We start from the raw sequence: 22589 nt of genomic DNA on the forward strand, positions 1-22589 counted from the left end.
ATTCACGGCTGCCTGTAAGCCAAGAGGAGAGTTAAAATGGAAAGACTGGAAAGTTGCACTCTAACAGCAAAATCGTTTTGCGCTTCTTATGTGTTCCGTTTATTTCCCCCATTTTCTTTCCCTGGTATATAAGAGCTCCAGCCATCTCAGCTAAGCTGAGAAGAGGGGGCTGGTATCTATTCTCAGGCCAGATATGTAAGGGCTGGATCTCTGGTGTGAGTGGAGATTCAGCTTAACTAGAGAACCTGCAGGCAGACGGGTACCTGCTGCTTCCTCAGTGATGAATTTTTGAGAGTCTTGGTTTAATTTTATTAATTCGTTCATGTAATGTTCTTCAACAACTGGTATTTCACTTCAGTGATCTAAGCTATATTCTAAATATTCCTTCATTTTGCCTTGACCTTAATAATAAAAGCTTTCAAAACAAAATAGCAAGCAATTGACCAGGTAGATAAGTGTAGATTATTGTTAGGAATCAAAGCAGAGCAGAGTATCTTATGCAGATATTCTTTAAGTTCTAGTTTAGACTTCCTAGAGATTTTCGTTGTACTCTTTTGAAAAGAAGCCACCAATAAAAAATAAAAATTATAATAATTTTTAAATACAGTTAAAATATAACACCCCTGAATATATAATTTTTTTTAATAATATAGAGTTTGGTCTGTTCTTTATAAGAACATAAAATAAATGGTGTCCGTCCCCCTCTTACTCATAACCTGAGTGTTAGGATTATTTTTTAACTTATGAAATTTAAATTAGCTTTCCTAATGAACTATTTCAAATATATGGGAAATACAGATGTCCTCTCAACTAGCTCATTCCATGAGCACATAGTTAGCTTTTCTAGAATTACTGATTCAATCAGTTATCTTTTGAGTGTTTATTATATACTAAATCCCGCCTTCCTGAACAAAAAAAAAATTCTGTCCAGTACAGCATATATTCTGATAGGGAAAGCCAGATAATAAATAATAATCATAATAAACTATGGTATTTTTAAAAATTTGATAGGCACTATAGAAAAATAAGGCCAATTATAGGAAAGTATAGGGGCTTCCCTAGTGACTCAGATGGTAAAGTATCTGCCTGCAATGCAGGAGACCTGACTTCGATCCCTGGGTTGGGAAGATCCCCTGGAGGAGGGGGATCTTGTTTTAAAATATTCACTTGAGCTGCTTGTATTGAAAATAAGGTAGAATCTATGATGAGGGTATTAGCATAACCCAGGCAAAAGTTGATGGGTGTCTTAAAACAGGGGGTATAGCAGTGTTTCTGTTGGAAGAGGTCGAAGTCTGGAGGTATTTTGAAAACAGACCCATCCAAATTTCCACATGGATTGGATATGGGGTTTGAGAAAAGAGAAATCAACTATGACTTAATAGTTATTGGCCTAAAACTAGGAGAATGGAATTACCATTGCTGAGATTCAAAAAACTACATGATTGGGAGTGGGAGGCAGAATCAGAAGTTTAGATGTCGCAAATAACCTCTCAACAGGATTCCAAAAAATTTACACACCCACCAGGCACGCGTGACACTGTGCCTTGTGTATATCCTTGCATCAGTGTTAACTCCTGTGGTCCAAGAATTTGTTCGATTCAATTCTGGGGTGTCTGTAACCGTAACCACTATGACTCAACTACCTATTCCCCATTCTCTCCTCTTTTTTTTCCCCCAGAACTTTTATTGGAAATTTCTATATCTATTAAGCTCTAGTTCATCTTTTATCTCTTTTAACTTCTCTATGCTGTGTTTTGAGCATCATTTCATTAAATACATCTTTTAAATTTCATTAAATGTATCTTTTAAGGTTTGTGTTTCCTTGTTAATTTTCTGTTTAGTTGATCTATCCATAGTTGTGAGTGGGGTATTAAAGTCTCCCACTATTATTGTGTTACTATTAATTTCCTCTTTCATACTCACCAGCTAGACCTAATTGATATCTATAGGACATTTCACCCCAAAACAATCAACTTCACCTTTTTCTCAAGTGCACACGGAACATTCTCCAGAATAGATCACATCCTGGGCCATAAATCTGGTCTTGGAAAATTCAAAAAAATTGAAATCATTCCAGTCATCTTTTCTGACCATAGTGCAGTAAGATTAGATCTCAATTACAGGAAAAAAATTGTTAAAACTTCAAACATATGGAGGCTAAATAACACGCTTCTGAATAACCAACAAATCATAGAAGAAATCAAAAAAGAAATCAAAATATGTATAGAAATGAATGAAAATGAAAACACAACAACCCAAAACCTATGGGACACTGTAAAAGCAGTGCTAAGGGGAAGGTTCATAGCATTACAGGCTTACATCAAGAAACAAGAAAAAAACCAAATAAATAACCTAACTCTACACCTAAAGCAACTAGAGAAGGAAGAAATGAAGAACCCTAGGGTTAGCAGAAGGAAAGAAATCTTAAAAATCAGGGCAGAAATAAATGCAAAAGAAACTAAAGAGACCATAGCAAAAATCAACAAAGCTAAAAGCTGGTTTTTTGAAAAAATAAACAAAATTGACAAACCATTAGCAAGACTCATTAAGAAACAAAGAGAGAAAAACCAAATTAACAAAATTAGAAATGAAAATGGAGAGATCACAACAGACAACACTGAAATACAAAGGATCATAAGAGACTACTACCAGCAGCTCTATGCCAATAAAATGGACAACTTGGATGAAATGGACAAATTCTTAGAAAAGTATAACTTTCCAAAACTGAACCAGGAAGAAATAGAAGATCTTAACAGACCCATCACAAGCAAGGAAATAGAAACTGTCATCAAAAATCTGCCAGCAAACAAAAGCCCAGGACCAGATGGCTTCACAGCTGAATTCTACCAAAAATTTAGAGGAGAGCTAACACCTATCTTACTCAAACTCTTCCAGAAAATTGCAGATGAAGGTAAGCTTCCAAACTCATTCTATGAGGCCACCATCACCCTAATTCCAAAACCAGACAAAGATGCCACAAAAAAAGAAAACTACAGGCCAATATCACTGATGAACATAGATGCAAAAATCCTTAACAAAATTCTAGCAAACAGAATCCAACAACATATTAAAAAAATCATACACCATGACCAAGTGGGCTTTATCCAAGGAATGCAAAGATTCTTTAATATCCGCAAATCAATCAATGTAATACACCACATTAACAAATTGAAAGATAAAAACCATATGATTATCTCAATAGATGCAGAGAAAGCCTTTGACAAAATTCAACACTCATTTATGATTAAAACTCTCCAAAAAGCAGGAATAGAAGGAACATACCTCAACATAATAAAAGCTATATATGACAAACCCACAGCAAGCATCACCCTCAATGGTGAAAAATTGAAGGCATTTCCCCTGAAATCAGGAACAAGACAAGGGTGCCCACTCTCACCACTACTATTCAACATAGTGTTGGAAGTTCTGGCCACAGCAATCAGAGCAGAAAAAGAAGTAAAAGGAATCCAGATAGGAAAAGAAGAAGTAAAACTCTCACTGTTTGCAGATGACATGATCCTCTATATAGAAAACCCTAAAGACTCTACCAGAAAATTACTAGAACTAGTCAATGAATATAGTAAAGTTGCAGGATATAAAATTAACACACAGAAATCCCTTGCATTCCTATATACTAACAATGAAAAAACAGAAAGAGAAATTAAGGAAACAATACCATTCACCATTGCAACAAAAAGAATAAAATACTTAGGAGTATATCTACCTAAAGAAACAAAAGACCTATACATAGAAAACTATAAAACACTGATGAAAGAAATCAAAGAGGACACAAACAGATGGAGAAACATACCGTGTTCATGGATTGGAAGAATCAATATTGTCAAAATGGCTATTCTACCCAAAGCAGTCTATAGATTCAATGCAATCCCTATCAAGCTACCAACGGTATTTTTCACAGAACTAGACCAAAGAATTTCACAATTTGTATGGAAATACAAAAAACCTCGAATAGCCAAAGTAATCTTGAAAAAGAAGAATGGAACTGGAGGAATCAACCTGCCTGACTTCAGACTCTACTACAAAGCCACAGTCATCAAGACAGTATGGTACTGGCACAAAGACAGAAATATAGATCAATGGAACAGAATAGAAAGCCCAGAGATAAATCCACGAACCTATGGACACCTTATCTTTGACAAAGGAGGCAAGGATATGCAATGGAAAAAAGACAACCTCTTTAACAAGTGGTGCTGGGAAAACTGGTCAACCACTTGTAAAAGAATGAAACTAGAACACTTTCTAACACCATACACAAAAATAAACTCAAAATGGATTAAAGATCTAAATGTAAGACCAGAAACTATAAAACTCCTAGAGGAGAACATAGGCAAAACACTCTCTGACATAAATCACAGCAAGATCCTCTATGACCCACCTCCCAGAATATTGGAAATAAAAGCAAAACTAAACAAATGGGACCTAATGAAACTTAAAAGCTTTTGCACTACAAAGGAAACTATAAGTAAGGTGAAAAGACAGCCCTCAGATTGGGAGAAAATAATAGCAAATGAAGAAACAGACAAAGGATTAATCTCAAAAATATACAAGCAACTCCTGCAGCTCAATTCCAGAAAAATAAATGACCCAATCAAAAAATGGGCCAAAGAACTAAACAGACATTTCTCCAAAGAAGACATACAGATGGCTAACAAACACATGAAAAGATGCTCAACATCATTCATTATTAGAGAAATGCAAATCAAAACCACAATGAGGTACCATTACACGCCAGTCAGGATGGCTGCTATCCAAAAGTCTACAAGCAATAAATGCTGGAGAGGGTGTGGAGAAAAGGGAACCCTCTTACACTGTTGGTGGGAATGCAAACTAGTACAGCCGCTATGGAAAACAGTGTGGAGATTTCTTAAAAAACTGGAAATAGAACTGCCATATGACCCAGCAATCCCACTTCTGGGCATACACACTGAGGAAACCAGATCTGAAAGAGACAGGTGCACCCCAATGTTCATCGCAGCACTGTTTATAATAGCCAGGACATGGAAGCAACCTAGATGCCCATCAGCAGATGAATGGATAAGGAAGCTGTGGTACATATACACCATGGAATATTACTCAGCCATTAAAAAGAATTCATTTGAACCAGTCCTAATGAGATGGATGAAGCTGGAGCCCATTATACAGAGTGAAGTAAGCCAGAAAGATAAAGAACATTACAGCATACTAACACATATATATGGAATTTAGAAAGGTGATAACGATAACCCTATATGCAAAACAGAAAAAGAGACACAGAAATACAGAACAGACTATTGAACTCTGTGGGAGAAGGTGAGGGTGGGATATTTCAAAAGAACAGCATGTATACTATCTATGGTGAAACAGATCACCAGCCCAGGTGGGATGCATGAGACAAGTGCTCGGGCCTGGTGCACTGGGAAGACCCAGAGGAATCGGGTGGAGAGGGAGGTGGGAGGGGGGATCGGGACTGGGAATACATGTAAATCCATGGCTGATTCATATCAATGTATGACAAACCCACTGGAAAAAAAATAATAATAATAATAATAAAAAAGAAGCAAAAAAAAATAATAAATAAATAAATAAATAAATGTATCTTTTAAATTATAGTTCTCTCTACCTGTTGCCTGATCTGCTATTAAACTCATTTAGTTTTTATATCAATGACTATAATTTTCACTTCGAAAGATTTTATTTGGTGCTTTAGATCCAAGCACTCTTTTCTGTATTGTAGTAGAATAACAAATTCTACTATTTGTTATTATGATGGCTATTTTAAGCAAAATTATTTTCTAATTTCTTTGCATTCCATTCTCTTGATTACTTGAGGTGCTGATTCTTCTTTTCCTTATATCAGCTTACTCTTGCTCACTGTGAATGATTCCCTTTGGTCGTTTCTAAGTTTTTGCTATTGCTGTGAGGTTATCAAAAAGACAGATGTCCCCAGTGCCCGGGTTGTTGAAATGATTCTACAGATTTGGTTGGCCTTTGTTTCACTGAAGGCTCTGGTGGCTTCACAGGTCTGAGATGAGGGTTGGAATTTCTGTACCCTGAGTAAATATCTTAAACCTCCACACCCGCCCTTTGAGGAGGCTCAGAGTTAGAATTTCTCACTGGAGCCTTTTCCACTAGAGCACCAAAAAAACAACAGACTTCCTTGCCTCTTTCCTGGAGACTGCGCACCATTTTTCTGGGCTCTTTTTCACGAAGTTGCAGTCCTTCCAGTGCCCTGCTTTAGGCTGTGCCTTTGGCTCCCTTCCCCTTCCTGTGTGAGGACACAGACTGTAGATTTGTGTCCTTCAATAGACAGTCACCTCTTCACCTCTAGGTACCCATCTGCCTTCAAAACTCCCCAGAGGACTTTGGCATCAGTTCTGTTTCTTTTGTCTAGTGATTCTCCGTTCTTTATTTTGAGCTCCATGTTTTTTTGTTTTTTGATATATTTTTTTAATTTTTAAATTTATTTTTGGCCGTGCTGGGTCTTTGTTACTGCATGGCTTTTTCTCAAGTCACGGTGAGTGGAGGTTACTCTCTCATTGTGGTGCTCAGACTTCTCATGGCAGTGGCCTCTCTTCTGTAGAGCATGGGCTCTAGGGAGTGGTCTTCAGCAGTTGTGGCTGGTGGGCTCTAGAGCAGAGGCTCAGTAGTTATGGCACACGGGCTTAATTGTTCCATGACATGTGGGACCCTCCCGACCCAGGGATGGAACCTGCATCTCCTGCATTGGCAGGCAGATTCTTTACGGTTGAGCCACCAGTGTAGCCCCTTGAGTTCTATGCAAATGTGGTGTCTTTTTAAAATTTCTTCTTATTTTTTCTCCAGAATTCCTACCTGTTCGGAGTTAGAAGTCACTAAATAGGATTCATGCAGTCAGTGGTGATATTTAACAGTCTGTAGGACACATAAGGTCCTTCAGGGCTCCTAAATGTGTCAAGCATTAGTGTATAACACACCCCTTAGTTTCTAGATCATGGAGAAGCCTGGCATCCTAGGGAGGGACCAGGGTGATGGTTAACTACTAACTCATCCCCTAAAACTTTTAGTATTTCAGACATCAATACAGCTAAATGGGTGTGTATCTGCAAATATCAAATAGCATATAACTGAATGTTTTCATTGTTCTCTACACATAATTCATATTGTCATTTATAGCAATTAGATAATGAGCTCAAAGGAAAAACAGTACTCCAAGGGATAGAAGACTTGGAAAAATATTTGGTCATTAAAACTATATGGAACTATCTTTAAGTCTATTTGATTGCTTTGTTTCTTGAAATAACACAGAATGGGAAAAATAAAAAACTATTTTAAGTCTGAAAGTCAATTTCATGGACTCATTCTGATGCAAAACGAAATACACAATTATAAAGGTATTTAGGATTATAGTTGCTTGCATTTTAATTAGTTCAGGCACTTCAAAATTTAATCACAATATTAAGTTCAGACTTTTGAAAATAGGTTAATAATGTTGATAGTGGTGCTAAATTTTTTTTAGAAATTATAAAGGCAGTTTTAGTATGTTCAAAGAATCACATGGATTGTACTTGTAAGAACTGTCAAGCAATTTGGGAGAAAAACATCTCAGATAAATTTTTGTTTAATGTCAACAAATATAATTTGTAGGACAAAGTAAAGATTTTGGTGTGCAGGCTCTTCTACATACAGAAAGTTGTGTAGTACCTGGGTCCTGAGTAAGCTGTTAGACCCTGTATATATAGGCATAAAGGCTTTAAAGGTCAATGCCAATGTTCTTGGTGATACCTAGAGGTGGGCACTGTGTTTGCCTTGCCTTAGAAATCCATTAAAAGAAAAGCCTGGCCTGTACAAAATTTCAATTCTAAGCTCTGAGAATCTCATGTATAGTATGGTAACTATAGATCCGTATTGTGTGTTTGAAATTTGCCGAGAGTAGATCTTAAGCATTCTCTCTGTCTCACACACACACACACACACACACACACACACACACACACACGGTGATGGGTGTGTTAATTGTTATCAACTTTGTGAAAATCATTTCACAGTGTGTATGTATATCAAATCACCATGTTGTGCACTTCAAATATATTACAATTTTATTTGTCAATCAAACCTCAGGAAAGATAGGAATTTTTCATTTTAATCTGTCCTGAATCGTTCCTGCTCTTCAATGATTTCCAGCCCTCAGCCAACCAGGCATTAGACCAGAAGGTTGGGTTCATTCAGAAATTGCCTGACTCCGACGATTATTCTTCTAGCATTAACTGTATATAAAAACAATCAGGGACAGAAATTTTCTATGAATTCAGTAATTATGATGGGTAAATTTTTACTTCAGTGCAAATTCAATATATATTTGAAAAGTAGTGGCATTTGTAAGCCATTATTAATTAAACCTATTTAATTAATCTATTTCTTTGGTGCATAAACAGATTCTGGAGATTCCGTGCATTAACTCTTTGCCTTCCAGAACCTGGAGTGAAATGTTGAAAACTCCTCTTTCATAGCATGTAGAAAAAAGCTGAACAAGTTATGTAAGGGCTTTGTAATTGATAGTTATCTGTGGTTCAACTTCATGGTAGCCTGATCAACTGACACTCTGCAAGAGCCATCACCCCAATGATTCAATTATTTGGTATAGCAAGTTTCTCCAGGGCCCACAGCCTGTGGCTATGTATGAAATAATGACAGCCATAGTGACTCAAATTAGAGCTCCTTCCTCATTCTCATCTCACAGAACCTCAGCCTCCTGTACAGTGCTCCCCAAGTTTCTGGGAGTCTCAAGTTGGGCCTCTCTTATGCCCACTAATCAGCCCCAACCTGCAGAACTTTGTCCAGTTCTGTCCACTGGCTGTGCCCTCTCTAGGAATAGGGGGTATCTCATTCCTCATCAGTTCTGCCCTATGAAAGACCAAGCTGATGGCTGATATACTAGGCCTGCCAAGTTTCCAATTTCCTCATCTCTAAAATGGGCTTAATCATAGCTGTGCTACCTGCAAGATAATCATTTATTTTCACAATTTTTACTAGTTGTCTAAGCTTTCCAGGTGGCTCAGTGGTAAAGAATCTGCCTGCTAATGCAGGAGACACAGGAGAGGCAGTTTCAATCCCTGGGTCAGGAAGATCCTCTAGAGAAGGAAATGGCAACTCGCTCCAGTATTCTTGCCTGTCAAATCCCATGGACAGTGAGAGGAGCTTGGAGGGCTACTGTCCATGGAGTCAAAAGAGGCGGACACAGCTGAGCATGTACACATTATATTACATTAAAATGGGCTTAATTATAGCTGCTACCTGCAGAATAATTTATTTTCACAATTTTTACTAGTTGTCTACACCTAGTAAAGTCAGGTACAGAGGAAATAAATATTAGCACATTGTGGGAATTATATGAGACAGTGTATATGACTATGCTTTTAGAATAATAAATTTAATTTTTTATTGATGTATAGTTGATTTATTGACTTCCCTGGTGGCTCAGAGATAAAAAAAAAAAAAATCTGCCTGCAATACAGGAGACCAGGGTTTCATCCCTAGGTTTGATCCCTAGGATCTTCCCAGGGAAGATCCCTGGAGAAGGGAATGGCTACCCACTCCAGTATTCTTGCCTGGAGAACTCTATGGACAGAGGAGCCTGGTGGGCTACAATCCATGGGGTAGCAAAGAATCAGACACAACTGAGTGACTAACACTTTCATGGTTTTCATAGTTGGTTTACAAGGTTGTGTTAGCTTCAGGTGTGCAGCTAAGTAATGCATTGCATATATGTGTGTATATATATATATGTACTCATGTATATATTCTGTTCATATAAAATAATAAATTGATGTATACACATAGGGAAGTATTCTTATACATTTGTGGTAGTCTGTGCACCTTAAAAATAAGCATTTAAATACATGTTTTTACTGAAAAATTGTATTCCACTCAGTTCAGTTGCTCAGTTGTGTCCAACTCTTTGCAACCCCATGAATCACAGCACGCCAGGCCTCCCTGTCCATCACCAACTCCCAGAGTCCACCCAAACCCATGTCCATTGAGTCAGTGATGCCATCCAACCATCTCATCCTCTGTCGTCACCTTCTCCTCCTGCCCTCAATCTTTCCCAGCATCAGGGTCTTTTCTTTTTTTTTTTTTTTAATTTTTTTATTAGTTGGAGGCTAATTACTTCACAACATTTCAGTGGGTTTTGTCATACATTGATATGAATCAGCCATAGATTTACACTTATTCCCCATCCCGATCCCCCCTCCCACCTCCCTCTCCACCCGATTCCTCTGGGTCTTCCCAGTGTACCAGGCCCGAGCACTTGTCTCATGCATCCCACCTGGGCTGGTGATCTGTTTCACCTTAGATAGTATACATGCTGTTCTTTTGAAACATCCCACCCTCACCTTCTCCCACAGAGTTCAATAGTCTGTTCTGTATTTCTGTGTCTCTTTTTCTGTTTTGCATATAGGGTTATCGTTACCATCTTTCTAAATTCCATATATATGTGTTAGTATGCTGTAATGTTCTTTATCTTTCTGGCTTACTTCACTCTGTATAAGGGGCTCCAGTTTCATCCATCTCATTAGGACTGGTTCAAATGAATTCTTTTTAATGGCTGAGTAATATTCCATGGTGTATATGTACCACAGCTTCCTTATCCATTCATCTGCTGATGGGCATCTAGGTTGCTTCCATGTCCTGGCTATTATAAACAGTGCTGCGATGAACATTGGGGTGCACGTGTCTCTTTCAGATCTGGTTTCCTCAGTGTGTATGCCCAGAAGTGGGATTGCTGGGTCATATGGCAGTTCTATTTCCAGTTTTTTAAGGAATCTCCACACTGTTTTCCATAGTGGCTGTACTAGTTTGCATTCCCACCAACAGTGTAAGAGGGTTCCCTTTTCTCCACACCCTCTCCAGCATTTATTGCTTGTAGACTTTTGGATAGCAGCCATCCTGACTGGTGTGTAATGGTACCTCATTGTGGTTTTGATTTGCATTTCTCTAATAATGAGTGATGTTGAGCACCTTTTCATGTGTTTGTTAGCCATCTGTATGTCTTCTTTGGAGAAATGTCTGTTTAGTTCTCTGGCCCATTTTTTGATTGGGTCATTTATTTTTCTGGAATTGAGCTTCAGGAGTTGCTTGTATATTTTTGAGATTAATCCTTTGTCTGTTTCTTCATTTGCTATTATTTTCTCCCAATCTGACGGCTGTCTTTTCACCTTACTTATAGTTTCTTTTGTAGTGCAAAAGCTTTTAAGTTTCATTAGATTCCATTTGTTTAGTTTTGCTTTTATTTCCAATATTCTGGGAGGTGGGTCATAGAGGATCTTGCTGTGATTTATGTCGGAGAGTGTTTTGCCTATGTTCTCCTCTAGGAGTTTTATAGTTTCTGGTCTTACATTTAGATCTTTAATCCATTTTGAGTTTATTTTTGTGTATGGTGTTAGAAAGTGTTCTAGTTTCATTCTTTTGCAAGTGGTTGACCAGTTTTCCCAGCACCACTTGTTAAAGAGGTTGTCTTTTTTCCATTGTTATATCCTTGCCTCCTTTGTCAAAGATAAGGTGTCCATAGGTCCGTGGATTTATCTCTGGGCTTTCTATTCTGTTCCATTGATCTATATTTCTGTCTTTGTGCCAGTACCACACTGTCTTGATGACTGTGGCTTTGTAGTAGAGTCTGAAGTCAGGCAGGTTGATTCCTCCAGTTCCATTCTTCTTTTTCAAGATTACTTTGGCTATTCGAGGTTTTTTGTATTTCCATACAAATTGTGAAATTCTTTGGTCTAGTTCTGTGAAAAATACCGTTGGTAGCTTGATAGGGATTGCATTGAATCTATAGATTGCTTTGGGTAGAATAGCCATTTTGACAATATTGATTCTTCCAATCCATGAACACGGTATGTTTCTCCATCTGTTTGTGTCCTCTTTGATTTCTTTCATCAGTGTTTTATAGTTTTCTATGTATAGGTCTTTTGTTTCTTTAGGTAGATATACTCCTAAGTATTTTATTCTTTTTGTTGCAATGGTGAATGGTATTGTTTCCTTAATTTCTCTTTCTGTTTTTTCATTGTTAGTATATAGGAATGCAAGGGATTTCTGTGTGTTAATTTTATATCCTGCAACTTTACTATATTCATTGACTAGTTCTAGTAATTTTCTGGTAGAGTCTTTAGGGTTTTCTATGTAGAGGATCATGTCATCTGCAAACAGTGAGAGTTTCACTTCTTCTTTTCCTATCTGGATTCCTTTTACTTCTTTTTCTGCTCTGATTGCTGTGGCCAAAACTTCCAACACTATGTTGAACAGTAGTGGTGAGAGTGGGCACCCTTGTCTTGTTCCTGATTTCAGGGGAAATGCTTTCAATTTTTCACCATTGAGGGTGATGCTTGCTGTGGGTTTGTCATATATAGCTTTTATTATGTTGAGGTATGTTCCTTCTATTCCTGCTTTTTGGAGAGTTTTAATCATAAATGAGTGTTGAATTTTGTCAAAGGCTTTCTCTGCATCTATTGAGATAATCATATGGTTTTTATCTTTCAATTTGTTAATGTGGTGTATTACATTGATTGATTTGCGGATATTGAAGAATCTTTTCAAATGAGTCAACTCTTCGCATCAGGGGGCCAAAGTATTGGAGTTTCAGCTTCAGCATCAGTTCTTCCAATGAATATTCAGTACTGATCTCCTTTAGGATGGACTGGTTGGATCTCTTTGCAGTCCAGGGGACTCTCAAGAGTCTTCTCCAATGCCACAGTTCAAAAGCATCAATTCTTCAGTGCTCAGCTTTCTTCACATCCAACTCTCACATCCATACATGACCACCAGAAAAACCATAGCCTTGACCAGATGGACCTTTGTTGGCAAAGTAATATCTCTGCTTTTTAATATGCTATCTAGGTTAGTGATCACTTTTCTTCCAAGAAGCAAGCATCTTTTAATTTCATGGCTGCAGTCACCATCTGCAGTGATTTTGGAGCCCAAGAAAATAAAGTCTGTTACTGTTTCCACATCTATTTGCCATAAAGTGATGGGACAAGATGCATGATCTTAGTTTTCTGAATGTTGAGTTTTAAGCCAACTATTTCACTCTCTTCTTTCACTTTTATCAAAAGGGTCTTTAGCTGTTCTTCACTTTCTGCCGTAAGTGCTTGTCACCTGCATATCTGAGGTTATTGATATTTCTCCCGGCATTCTTGATTCCAGCTTGTGCTTCATCCAGTCCAGCGTTTCGCATGATATACTCTGCATATAAGTTAAATAAGCAGGGTGACAATATACAGCCTTGACATACTCCTTTCCTATTTGGAACCAGTCTGTTGTTCCATGCTAGAAAAGACAAAATTTTTCTTTTTGTATTACTAGCCAAGTTTTACAATGCACAAACTAGGTATTATCCATGAGTGTTTTTGGTTCAGAGACCTATATGAGCACAGGTACTTCTACAATCTGTTTGTATTGGTGCCATTTACTTTTTTAATTAAGTCATTCATATTTTAAAGATTGTTGATAAAGCAATAAAAATGGTACATGGTATTACCATTTTCTTCTTTATATATTTAACATTTCCCTGTATATTTGGAAAATTTTATTTATAAAGTTACAGCAATACAAAGTTAACAAAAAAATAGAGAAGAAGGAGATCTGAGAGATATTTGTACCCATTTTATTAGGGGAGTCTTTGCTTTTAAAGTTCTCAAGGGAAAAAAAATGCCCTTTTCACTCTAACGTGTTGACCTTTGAGTCTGAATTAGTGCAGTATCAGTGGCAAAATCTGAACTGTAAAATGAATCTGTGAAGATTAAGGGTTTAGCTGTTGCATGGCTAAATGGGTCAAGCTCTCTTAACTGATGGATTTAACCGATGCCACCCAAAAGATGAAAAGTTTAGATTCAGACAAACCTGCCAGCTTTCAGTATCTCTACTATATCACACTTTTTCACACAAGACTCACAACCTCTCAAGTTTTGGAAAGAAAAATAAATAAATAAATTCACGCTTGCAACTTCTCTGTGAAGTCAGACTTATTAAAAGAAAGTGAGCCCTTATTCTCGTAATACCAATCAGTTCAAGCAGGCACAATTTTATTGGGTAACCAAAGTTTGAAAAATATTTAATATAACCAGTACCACTAATCTGCCTTCCACCACAGAACAATTGATTCCAACTTCTAGGAATGCTCCAACATATGCTTAACTTGTAAGGAGAATATGAAGTTCTTCCTTTGCCAAATTTGATTCACAGGGGGGAATAAGAAGTAGAGACCACAGTGCTTCTATTAATCATATGCAGAACATTTTAATAGGATAAACAAGGATAAAGTGAATTCAATTTCTTGTAGCCTTAAGACTAAAGAAATGCTTAGACACATTTATCAGCTGATGTAAGATCTTAAAAAAGCAAGTCTCAGACTCAAGTTTTATTTCTAGAGCTTACACGACTGCCTATATAATTCCAGTAGCTGCTTCACAGATTTGTCATCAGTCTCACTCTTCTCTTAATTGTAACTGCAAAGCCTAAGAAGTCACCCCAGTCTTATTGATACACCTTTCAGTTCTCTACTGATGTGCTTACAGTGAAAACTAGAATGAGATGTAATGAACACCATCAGTTTTTCTAAACAACCATAGGTAAGCATATAACTCTGAATAGACTGGGAAAACTACCTTTATAAAAGCTCTGCTCTCAAGAGAACTGGCTTCTCTGGTGGCTATGATGTAATCCCACCCTCCACCCCTTGCCCACCACCATAATGTAAGTGAAAGTGTGGATGAATGCAGATTTTTCCAGTTAATTTCCACAGAGTGTGTGTTCTCCTGCCTGGGTTTATATTGCCGCCTAATGAAATAATCAGCTAGTATGAGGTGGGGGAGTGGTAGTGCAAGAGGGGAGGAACCATCCTGAAAGGTCTATTATCCTGTCAATATGTACACAGAACTCTCATTAATGTTAATTAGATTTACCCGCCAGTATGAAGGGGAGGCTAGACCTTAAACAGCAAGTTTGAAAAAAAAACCTATAGAGTAATGCAAAACAAAGGGGAAAAAAAATTAGAAATCATTCCTGCCTCCAAGCAACCTTAACTCGTGTAAAAGACATTTATGTGGTCATTAACCCAAGCAGAAATTGAACTTGTCAGCATCACACACAGAATATATATAAGGGTAACTGTTCATGAACAATTTCTCAAATGAATTAAATACAAACTGGATTTGTTTCTACACAGTAGATGTAGCCTGTCCATCATCTTCTTAATAGAACAACTGCAAGAGGTTTAGACTTTCTAGCTCTTTTTTTTTTCCCCACGCTTGCCTTTAAGGTAGAAGATGAGACATCAAAGAAAGAACTGCTATTTAAGATTTGACTAATGAACAAAACCAAAGATCTAGGGTTATCCCTGTCTTCTCTCTTTGTCACATCACCCATTTCCAATCCATCAGCCAACCCTGACATTTTCCTTAAAATAAATTGATAGAATACTTTTCTTCACCTATGCCTCAACCACATCAGCCCAGGGCAACATATATCTCACTCTGATTACAGTAAAACCGTAACTTGGACCCTAACCCATCACGTGAAGGCCAGAATATCCCTTTTAATATGAAAGTCAAAGGTTATCCTTATCTGCTTATGCCCTTCCATGGCTGACCGTCTCATTCGGAGTGAAAGCCTTACAGTGGTCCTGAAGGTGGGCACACATCCCTCTCTGAAGCCCCATCCTTCAGCCTGCCCTATTAACCACATGTCTCAAGTGGCGCTGCCTCCTTGGAGTTCTGTAGACATGCCAGGTCATCTCTGGACTCAAAATCTTTCTATTCACGATCTCCTTGACCATCCTATATGAAATAGCCACCTCCATCCCCATCTCCTCCTCTGCCTTCCTCTGTCTTATTCTGCCCCATGGGTTATATATCACCATAATTGCACACATTTGTTAATGTATCTGTCTGCAACTGTCTGATCTGTTTCTGCAACTGTCTGATCTATTGAATGTAAGCTCCATGAGGGAGCATCATCTGGGTTTCTGCTATTGACCCTGCACCCCCCGACAATGCCCCAAACACAATAGACACTCAACAGAAATTTCTTGAGGAAATAAAACTGTATGTTGTCATGTTAATTAAGAAGACATTATATTCATTCTCAGTTACTAATAGAAAATAAACTAATTTTTTTTGAAGCATCTGAAAATTCCTCCATGCTGCATAAGAGATTATGCAAGAAAATAAAGCCATAGGTCAGCTTTGGGTACCCTAATTTGAGTAACACTCCTTTTTCAGATTTTGGATTTCAGATTCACATGGATGCTTGAAAATATTATAAGTACTCAATGCTTTTCATTCTTGAATATCTTACTGGAAGCCCACATGCATTTTTTTTTCCATTCTAAGTTCATGGAACAAAAAACTACATATAGCTGATGGCCTCTTTTCTTTGTTTTTGGTAACCCTGGATGAGTTCAGAATCAGAGCTGCAAAGAGAAAAGAACCCATATCTTACATACCATAATCAGAAGTGCTGGAAACAGGATCTTAAGCAGGAATGTACAGACTTGAATTATGCAACCTACCAGGTTTTGTGCGTGACATGTTGACAGAGGTTGACACTTAGTGGGTGAGTACCGTGTAGTTGTCAGCTGGCATTAAGACTTGCAGTGCATTCTGCAGTCAAAATAAAGGAGGAATGACAAAGTCCGTATCTGAAATCTACACTCCAGCACAGTGGCGGCCTAAAGCATTGTTGATTGTGCTGTAGAACCCAGTCTCTCTCTGGTTTGCAGAGCACGAAGCTGGACGCATTTAAGCTTAAACTGGCTACCTACTAACTAGTCACTCCTAACTGCATTTGGTGGTAATAAAAAATACATTTCATCATCAAAGTTTTATGTACTTTAGTTGATTACACTCATATATAACAGAAAATAAAGAAGAGAGGAAATCAGAGGAAAAAGATAGCCAAAACAAGAGAGGCTACCCATTATAATTTTAGTAGTTCAGAGAAACATAACAGAAACCTGTAACACTATGGTAAAAGAGTTCAAGGAGTAGGAAATTATCTTTATATTATTGAGGGTTTTTCACAGCTTGCTACTTGCCTAGTAGGATATACTCTGTGTTTTTAAAGATACATATTTAAAAGTCCACAATATTACCCTATTATACTGCATGGTGTTATAGTTACAGAATTAGACTTTAGTAAAAAAAAAAAAAAAAAGCTGTGATTCATTCCATCCTTGTCATAGTGCCTATTGTGTGTAAAGCAAGCTTTTAAGCTCATAAATGTAATTAGGGATGTGATCAGTGGAAATACTTTTATATTGTTATAAAGCTATTTGTGTTGCCTTTCTTTGGGAACTGAATTACTATGTGTTTCTAAATTGGGATTTCCTCCTTCTTCCTCCTCGTCTTCTAAATTGTAGAGGTTGTACTTTCTTTGTGTTATGAATAAGAGCCTTATCTGAAAACTGTTGCATAAGCCACACACCATTTTAGGTAGACTTAGAAATTCAGTTTCTTCTTTCTCTTCTAATTGAATGAATAGACTGAGGACATCTTCTACCTGTCTGACAGTGGTAATTGAATTACTGTACAACACATTAAGTAAAGAAAACGCAAAGCAGCAGCAATTAAATTATGTTCTCATGTTCCAGAGACGAAGCTCTTTACAGGCAGAGAATGAGGAGAGAAAATGATGTAAAATGATGTACATTAATATCAGGAGGGGAAGAAAGCAGACATTTCACTAGGCTTTGAGCTAATCCCACAAAGGACTAAAAAGAAATAACGACTCAGACTTGGCTTAAGTTGTTTCCGCTTTGGGGTACTTCCAACTCAGCTGACACACAGTACACAGGATACTTAAGATCAAGATATACATGTGTGGAGGTGGTTTTGTAGGTTTTCCTAAAGAAGGACCTGAAGTTTGGAACTCAGGAGTTTGCAAAAAGTGAGCAGTCAGCCAGGCAGGGCAGTTCAGAGCACTTAGGGTCTTTACCTGGACCTCTCAGCTCATCAGCACTCTAGAGCCTTCGGGAAAGGCCTTTTTGTTCTGGGCTACAGCTGCATTTGTTTACACTGGCCATGGCCTGACGGCGCTCCTCATGCTCCTGATTTCACATAAATAGCTCAACTGAATTCATTTGACTCACACAGTGATCTTGAAAGGTAGACTTTATTTTTATCTTGATTTTACGTATAAATTTATGTGAAATACAATGGGCGATGTTGGATCAATAATGGCAGTACCACATATTGTGTATTGGCTAGTTGGTAGTTACTGTCCTAAGCACGCTCCATATGCTATCCAATTTCATTCTCAATGTAACCCCAAGAAGTGGATGCTCTTAACATTCTGTGTGGTTTGGATGGTGATGAAAATGATGATGACGCTGACAACCTTTGCAAAGGTCAAGATACCATACATAAGCACCTGAACACAGAATGAAAATATTTTATACCCACACTCCTTATATACATGTATGATCATGCATGCACGTGCAAACATCACACACACACACAATCACACACACACACCCCTCCTCCACCACTATTATATCTTCTTGCCCAGGCTGTCTTCCCAGGTCCATGAATATGGTGAAATAGCCAACAAAGTCATACCTATTTATACTTAGACCTGCAAGCGTAAGGTAGCAAATAGTGTACATGAAGGAATTTTATAAACCATGAATGGCAATATAAACTTTGTACCTTTTTCAACTTTTTAATCAAGGTTATTAAGGTGTGACTTACCCACAATCAATTCATTCAAGTGTATATTTCAGTGAATTTTGACAATTTATACACCATTTAACCACTATTACAATCAAGGTAGAGAACATTTTCACCACCCCCAAAAGTTTTCTTATAAGCCTTCCCAGTCAGTCCTACCCAACCATTCTCCAAGGCAACCAGTGATCTGCATTCTGTCAGAAGAGATTAGCCTTTTCTAGAATATCATGTAAACAGACCTGTACTGTGTATACACTTTTGTGTCCATGTGGTTGCATATGTCAGTAGCATGTACCATTTTATTACAGAGTAATAGTCCACTGAATACATAAAACACAGTTTATCCCTTTATGTATTAGTGGGTATATCAGTTGTTTCCAACTTAAGCTACTGTGAGTTGCTTTGATCACTTGTGTACAAGTCCTGGTAGGGATGTAAGTTTTCATTTCTTTGGGACAAATACCTAGAGAGGAAATTTTTGAGTTGTATGGTAAGCATATGGTAATTTTCTTTAAAAAACTAGAAAACGGTTTTTTTTAAGAGGTTGTACCACTTTATCTTTCTGGTAGCAATTGATGAGAATTCTAATTGTTCCACATCCTCACCAATACTTGATATGGTTAATACTTTTAATTTAGACATTGCAGTGATATTCACTATGGTTTTAATTTGCTCTTCACTGATTGCTAATGATATTGAGCAATCTCATATGCTTATTGGCCATTGGTTTATCTTAATTTGCAAGTGTCCCTTCACATGTTTTGCCCTTTTTTGTTGTTTGCCTTTTATTTGTGAGTTAAAAGCATTAATTAATATCTTAAATACTAATCGTTGGCCGGTGACTTCACTTTCATGTTTTTTTTTTTTCATTTATTTTTATTAGTTGAAGGCTAATTACTTTACAATATTGTAGTGGTTTTTGCCATACATTGACATGAATCAGCCATGGAATTACATGTGTTCCCCATCCCAATCCCCCCTCCCACCTCCCTCCCCATCCCATCCCTCTGGGTCTTCCCAGTGCACCAGCCCTGAGCACTTGTCTCATGCATCCCACCTGGGCTGGTGATCTGTTTCACTATAGATAACATACATGTTTTGATGCTGTTCTCTCGAAACATCCCACCCTCACCTTCTCCCACAGAGTCCAAAAGTCTGTTCTGTACATCTGTGTCTCTTTTTCTGTTTTGCATATAGGGTTATCATTACCATCTTTCTAAATTCCATATATATGTGTTAGTATACTGTATTGGTCTTTATTTTTCTGGCTTACTTCACTCTGTATAATGGGCTCCAGTTTCATCTAGCTCATTAGAACTGATTCAAATGAATTCTTTTTAATGGCTGAGTAATATTCCATTGTGTATATATACCATAGCTTCCTTATCCATTCATCTGCTGATGGGCATCTAGGTTGCTTCCATGTCCTGGCAATTATAAACAGTGCTGCGATGAACTTTCATGTTCTTAATGGTTAATTTTGACAAATGTTTGTTTTGATAAAGTTCAGTTTCTTTTATGCTTTCTTCTTTTTCTGTCCTAAGAAATATTTACCTGTGCCAAAGTCCTGAGGATTTTCTATGTTTTCTTCCGGAAGTTTTATAATTTGAGTTTTTGTATTTATGTAGTCTGTTTTGAGTTAATTTTTCTTTATAGTCCTGGCTAACATTCAGAACATTTTATTTTCCATATGAATATATAGTTTTTCTAGCATCCTATTAAAAAGAGTATTCTTTCCCTCTTGAATGACCTAGGCACCTTTTCGAAAATCAATTGATTGCTTATGTATAGTTCTGCTTCTTAGGCTGATATTTTTAGGTAAACATCATACATAAATATTGGACAAGATTTTTGTTTTTTAATCTCTTTAACCATTAACCAAGAACTTTATCTCATAGGTTATGAGAAGGCTAAACTCAGCCATGAAATTAAAAGATGCTTACTCCCTGGAAGGAAAGTTATGACCAACCCAGATAGCATATTAAAAAGCAGAGACATTACTTTGCCAACAAAGGTCCATCTAGTCAAGGCTATGGTTTTTCCAGTGATCATGTATGGATGTGAGATTTGGACTATAAAGAAAGCTGAGCACTGAAGAATTAATGCTTTTGAACTGTGGTGTTGGAGAAGACTCTTGAGAGTCCCTTGGACTGCAAGGTATCCAACCAGTCCATCCTAAAGGAAATCAGTTCTGGGTGTTCATTGGAAGGACTGATGCTGAAGCTGAAACTCCAGTACTTTAGCCACTTCATGCAAAGAGTTGACTCGTTGGAAAAGACCCTGATGCTGGGAGGGATTGGGGGCAGGAGGAGAAGGGGACGACAGAGGATGAGATGGCTGGATGGCATCACCGACTCAATGGGCATGAGTTTGAGTAAACTCTGGGAGTTTGTGATGGACAGGGAGGCCTGGAGTGCTGCGATTCATGGGGTTGCAAAGAGTCTGACACAACTGAGCCACTGAACTCTCTGAACTGAACTGAAACTCAAAAGCCACCACCATTTTCTTATCTTAGGACATTAATAAGTACAAGATTAGGAGGAATTCTTATTATCCACACTTCCAGATAAGCAGATTTCTGCTGATTATCTCACTGGGGAGGGGAGGGCAGAATTTAGCACGGACTTGGAAGCATTTCTACTTTCTCTTCTCACATTCTTCTGTGGTCCCTATCACAGAGGGTGTAGCTATTGAACTGATTGAGCCTGATGCCGAATCCTCTCTGAACAAGTGACATTTGGGTCCACACTTAAAAGGAGAGACTGAGCCTGGAAATTGTCTGGAAGGCCCAGTCCCAGGCAGAAGGACAGAAAGTCCTCTTATCAGCCTCAGAGGGTTTCTGCCATGTGATTAATAGCAGTGAGACTAAGCCTGACAGAAAGAGGCTGATGACATAAGGGATTGTCTGTGTATAAAACAGGACATGGGGAGAGACAGAACAAATGTTTGGAAAGACCCTGTGGAGGCAGATTATGAAGAAGCTTGACTACTAGACTCAGCAGACTAGCTTAAATTGGCAGGCATTGAGAACCACTTAACTAAGGGACACCATGATAGGAAGGGTATTTTACAGACAGTAGTTCAAAGTTATCTTACCTATGTTCACCACTCAACAATTAACTCTTTAATTAAGTTAATTTTCAATGTGAATTTGAGTCAAGACTTAGGTGGTACCACCTCAGGAGATTATGACGGTAATGCAGAATAAAATGGTCTCCATAGAGACAAAATGAAAGGAATCAAACAAGGCGGTATTATTGGGTTGCCCAAAAAGTTTGTTTCAGTTTTCCCATTATATCTTACAGAAAAACCCAAATGAACTTACTGGTCAACCCAGTATATACATTCAGCATCTTGGTAACTAAAATATAAAAGCAGTTCATATTATCATAATATCCCACATGTCTTCTTCAATGGACACCCATGACAAAGTTTGTATGCCCATCTCTCCTGTGTATCTATATCCTTCTAATGTATGGTCCATGAGGGCAGGGTGTTTGTTCGTTTGTTTGTTTTATTTGGTTCGCTGTTATATGCCCGAAAACATCTATTTTTGCTTTATTGACTACGCCAAAGCCTTCAACTGTGTGGATCACAATAAACTGTGGAAAATTCTGAAGGAGATGGGAATACCAGACCACCTGACCTGCCTCTTGAGAAACCTATATGCATGTCAGGAAGCAACAGTTAGAACTGGACATGGAACAACAGACTGGTTCCAAATAGGAAAAGGAATACGTCAAGGCTGTATATTGTCACCCTGCTTATTTAACTTATATGCAGAGTACATCATGAGAAACGCTGGGCTGGAAGAAGCACAAGCTGGAATCAAGATTGCTGGGAGAAATATCAATAACCTCAGGTATGCAGATGACACCACCCTTATGGCAG

This window comes from Cervus elaphus, chromosome 32, assembly GCF_910594005.1.
Source record: "Cervus elaphus chromosome 32, mCerEla1.1, whole genome shotgun sequence".
NCBI classification, from domain to species: Eukaryota; Metazoa; Chordata; class Mammalia; order Artiodactyla; family Cervidae; genus Cervus; species Cervus elaphus.